Below are 5,015 nucleotides of genomic sequence, written 5' to 3'. Positions count from 1 at the left end.
GATTTATCCCTGGGCTGCAAGGCTGGTTCAACATCCGCAAATCAATCAACGTGATACAATACATTAACAAAAGAAAGAACAAGAATCATATGATCCTCTCAATAGATGCAGAAAAAGCATCTGACAAAGTACAGCATCCTTTCTTGATCAAAACTCTTCACAGTATAGGGATAGAGGGTACATACCTCAATATCATAAAAGCCATCTACGAAAAACCTACAGCGAATATCATTCTCAATGGGGAAAGGCTGAGAGCTTTTCCCCTAAGGTCAGGAATGCGGCAGGGATGTCCACTCTCACCACTGCTATTCAACATAGTATTAGAAGTTCTAGCCACAGCAATCAGACAACAAAAAGAAATCAAAGGCATCCAAATTGGCAAAGAGGAACTCAAACTCTCACTCTTTGCAGATGATATGATACTGTATGTGGAAAACCCAAAAGACTCCACCCCAAAACTGCTAGAACTCATCCAGGAATTCAGTAAAGTAGCAGGCTATAAAATCAATGCACAGAAATCAGTGGCATTTCTATACACCAACAACAAGACAGAAGAGAGATAAATCAAGGAGTCGATCCCATTTAAAATTGCACCCAAAACCATTAGATACCTAGGAATAAATTTAACCAAAGAGGCAAAGGATCTGTACTCAGAAAACTATAAACCACTCAGGAAAGAAATTGAAGAAAACACAAAGAAATGGAAAAACGTTCCATGCTCATGGATTGGGAGAACCAACATTATGAAGATGTCAATGTTACCTAGAGCAATCTACACATTCAATGCAATCCCCATCAAAATACCATCCACTTTTTTCAAAGAAATGGAACAAATAATCCTAAAATTTGTATGGAACCAGAAGAGACCCCGAATAGCCAGAGGAATCTTGAAAAAGAAAAGCAAAGCTGGCGGCATCACAATTCCAGACTTCCAGCTCTATTACCAAGCTGTCATCATCAAGACAGTATGGTACTGGCACAAAAACAGACACATAGATCAATGGAACAGAATCGAGAGCCCAGAAATGGACCCTCAACTCTATGGTCAACTTATCTTTGACAAAGCAGGAAAGAATGTCCAGTGGAAAAAAGACAGTCTCTTCAACAAATGGTGTTGGGAAAACTGGACAGCCACATGCAGAAGAATGAAACTGGACCATTTCCTTACACCACACACAAAAATAGACTCCAAATGGTTGAAAGACCTAAACGTGAGACAGGAGTCCATCCAAATCCTAAAGGAGAACACAGGTAGCAACCTTTTCGACCTTAGCCGCAGCAACTTCTTCCTAGAAACATCGCCAAAGGCACGGGAAGCCAGGGCAAAAATGAACTATTGGGATTTCATCAAGATAAAAAGCTTTTGCACAGCAAAAGAAACAGTCCACAAAACCAAAAGACAACCGACAGAATGGGCGAAAATATTTGCAAAGGACATATCAGATAAAGGGCTAGTATCTAAAACCTATAAAGAACTTATCAAACTCAACACCCAAAGAACACATAATCCAGTCAAGAAATGGGCAGACGACACGAACAGACATTTTTCCAAAGAAGACATCCAAATGGCCAAGAGACACATGAAAAAGTGCCCAACATCGCTCGGCATCAGGGAAATCCAAATCAAAACCTCAAGGAGATACCACCTCGCACCCCAGTCAGAGTGGGTAAAATTAACAAGTCAGGAAACGACAGATGTTGGCGGGGATGCGGAGAACGGGGAACCCTCCTACACTTTTGGTGGGAATGCAAGCTGGTGCAACCACTCTGGAGAACAGTATGGAGGTTCCTCAAAGGGTTGAAAATAGAGCTACCATACGATCCAGCCATTGCACTACTGGGTATTTACCCCAAAGATACAAATGTAGGGATCCGAAGGGGTACGTGCACCCCAATGTTTAGAGCAGCAATGTCCACAATAGCCAAACTGTGGAAAGAGCCAAGATGTCCATCAGCAGATGAATGGATCAAGAAGATGTGGTGTATATATACACAAGGGAATATTCCGCAGCCATCAAAAGGAATGAGATCTCGCCATTTGCAACGACGTGGATGGAACTGCAGGGCATTATGCTGAGTGACATAAGTCAATCGGAGAAAGACATGTATCATATGACCTCACTGATATGAGGAATTCTTCAACTCGGGAAGCAAACTGAGTGTTGCTGGAGTGGTGGGGGGTGGGAGGGATGGGGTGGCTGGGTGGTAGGCATTGGGGAGCGTATGTACTATGGCGAGCGCTGTCAATTGTGCAAGACCATTGTGTTGAATCACCGATCTATACCTCCGAAACAAATAATGGAACATATCTTAAGAGAAAAAGAAAAAGAAGAAGATAGCAGGAGAGGAAGAATGAAGGGGAGTAAGTCAGAGGGGGAGACGAATCATGAGATATGATGGACTCTGAAAAACAAACTGAGGGTTCTAGAGGGGAGGAGGGTAGGGGGATGGGTTAGCCTGGTGATGGGTATTAAAGAGGGCACATTCTGCATGGAGCAGTGGGTGTTATGAACAAACAACGAATCATGGAACACTACATCAAAAACAAATGATGTAATATATGGTGATTAACATAACAATAAAAAATTAAAAACAAACAAACAAACAAATATCCTTTTTAAAAAAGCTCCTCAAGCTTTGCCGATTTCCACTTTGGCTGGCTCCTACTGCCTTAGTCTCTGCAATTCCAAACCCAAACTTCCCCTATGTTGTTTACATGTCTGCAGACACATGGGGCCATTGGAAACTGAGACAGAGAAGAACAGAGAAATTATAAAAATTATCGAATAGAGACTCAAGAAAACGCAAGCTCTAGTTCTACTACTTCTCTGTCCTTATTCTGTGTATGAATTACTCTATAGTCAATTTACTTTTAAGTAAGCAAGTTTGCACAAACTGTTACCAAGAAATATTAAATAAATCAAATCATCAACAAATTTTAAATACACCTAATTGTGATATGGTACTTAAACGTATTTATTTCCATCTGATCATTTAAATGGCACTTCAGATTCTCTTGGCAAATGGCAGTCGATAATGAGAAAAATTATTTCTTATAAGAGTGTTACACATGTGGTCAGCAGCACCTGAAAACTGGAGAAGAAATGAAGTTGGGTGGAAGCCATTTAAGTTCACACATTTCACCACACACTGCCTCCAAGTCTTCAATACTTATGTACGTATTTATCTATTTCTTGAATCAACCACCACTAACACCCACTACATGTCAGACATGGTTCTACTTGTTTTATTAATGTTAAGTAACATTTAATCTTTACAATGATCTATGAAGTGGGATTATTATCATCCCCATTTCTCACATCAGGAAACTGAGACCCAGAACGGTTTAGGAACACAGCTCATAAGGGGCAGAGCTACGATCAGCTTCGCTCTGGACTCCATGTTTTAAATCACTATGCTTAGTCTCCAGGAACCTACAAAAAGTGCAAGTCTTAACCCCAAACCTTGGCTTTCCCCACCCTCCCGTCCCTAGGTGGCCCTAGCTTCAAGGGGCATTCTCTCAATTCCTTTACCAGTTCACACTCCTTCCCTGCTCTAAGTGAACACCCTCCCACATCCCCGTTTTGTTCTTAGCCTTCTGTTCTCAGGTTAACCCTACTGCCTAAATTACAAACTCCAATGCACCCTGCATTTCTCAGCACTCAAAGCAAAACTGTAATTATGTATTTCATGGGTAATTATCTGCTTCCAGTCTTTTCCAACCAGGTGGTAATATGTCAGACACCGTATCTGTCCTATTTATCGTGTGTTCCCAATCGCTGAATACCCACCACCCACCCAAATGAAAGGGCCTACCACAAAGTACACTCTCAACAATTTCTGTTGAATGAACGAATGACTGAAGTACACTCCAGCCTAGGGCTTTCCGATTCGGGACACCTATCTGTGCTCACAAAGCTGTCCCCACTACAGCCCTAGAATGTAGACTCATGTTGCATACACACAAGAGCTCTGGAAAGTACTGGCTCTGCACACCGGTATTACGTGGCCCTGGGCAGACCAACTACCCCCCAAAACACACGTTGATTGACCTGATTTCAGGTGCACAATGGGGACCCTGACATCCGCAGTGGAATGTAACCTATTCAAGAGGTAGAACCTGAACTCCTCCTCCGCTATCCACACTAGACTTACTTGCTTCTCCTCGGTCTTCCATAAAGACTTTAGCCTCAAGGAGGCCAAGACCCCGTCTGCCTGGTTCAGGCCGGATTCCCAGTCACGCTCTCCCCAGGCCTGGCGCACAGCACAAGTATGATAATTACCGGCTCCATCAATGAAGCCCCGCCCTGTGCACTTCACAGGTGCCAAACGATGGTCGCACGAGGTAACGACTACCTTTTGGCGAACAAGCGTGTTCCGGAGACACAGGCCCGCCTCCCACCCAAGCCCCAGGCCCCGGGGACGCCGGCCCCTGACCCCGCGCCCCGCAGGCACCTCTGCACAGAGAAGCATCTTCCCAAGTGCCGGGCACTCCCTCGTCGTCTGTGTCTGTGGAGGAGGAAGAGCAGGAGCTGAAAGAGGGCGTCCTCAGGCTACTGGCCAAGGCAGTGGAGGTACCGGTGTACTGCGCTCACCAGGAACAGCTAAACGGGGTCCACAGACGCCGGGGGAACAAGCCAGCCTCCGAGAAGGAAGGACGGCTTGGTTCCACCGCGCTCAGCTGGCGCCGCTCAGAGACGTCACCCACGTCAGCTGCCCTAACAACCTTCCCTTCTCATTGGCGCCTCTGCCCAGGCCCTCACTGGAAAATTTCGCAGTCCCCTGGCACCGCGGCGGGGTCCCTGGATTAAAAATGTAGCCCCGCCCACTATACCCGTTAGGCGGCGGGGGCGGGGGGGTGGCTGAAGTAAACTGAAATGGACGCAAAGGCCCGCCGCAATGCATTCGGGGAATTGTAGTCATCGGTGCGCGGGGAGTGCACCGGGTTTCTTCTTGTGGTGAGAATATCTTCCAACTGTCATTCAAGGGGAGGAAGAGCTACAAGATCTTCAGCA

At 45.3% G+C, this 5,015-nt stretch overlaps 1 long non-coding RNA gene across 2 annotated transcripts; it reads right to left on the bottom strand.

The window, feature by feature from the left end:
* Window positions 1–2,952: 2,952 nt before the first annotated feature.
* LOC112810305 (uncharacterized) lies at window positions 2,953–4,834 on the bottom strand. Of its 2 annotated transcripts, none has more exons than XR_003204802.2 (3): window positions 4,456–4,833; window positions 4,156–4,254; window positions 2,953–3,093 (listed from the first exon to the last, which is right to left on the bottom strand). It is a non-coding gene; the product is annotated as an uncharacterized lncRNA (long non-coding RNA). The 2 variants fall into 2 exon arrangements; XR_003204801.2 differs by lacking the exon at window positions 2,953–3,093 and adding an exon at window positions 3,221–3,434 and having other exon boundaries at window positions 4,456–4,834.
* Window positions 4,835–5,015: the final 181 nt, after the last annotated feature.

Source organism: Callorhinus ursinus, unplaced genomic scaffold (genome assembly GCF_003265705.2).
Source record: "Callorhinus ursinus isolate GAN/ISIS: 27379988/994484 unplaced genomic scaffold, GSC_fseal_2.0 scaffold120, whole genome shotgun sequence".
Taxonomy (NCBI): domain Eukaryota; kingdom Metazoa; phylum Chordata; class Mammalia; order Carnivora; family Otariidae; genus Callorhinus; species Callorhinus ursinus.
This window is presented reverse-complemented; position numbering and strand designations above follow the sequence as displayed.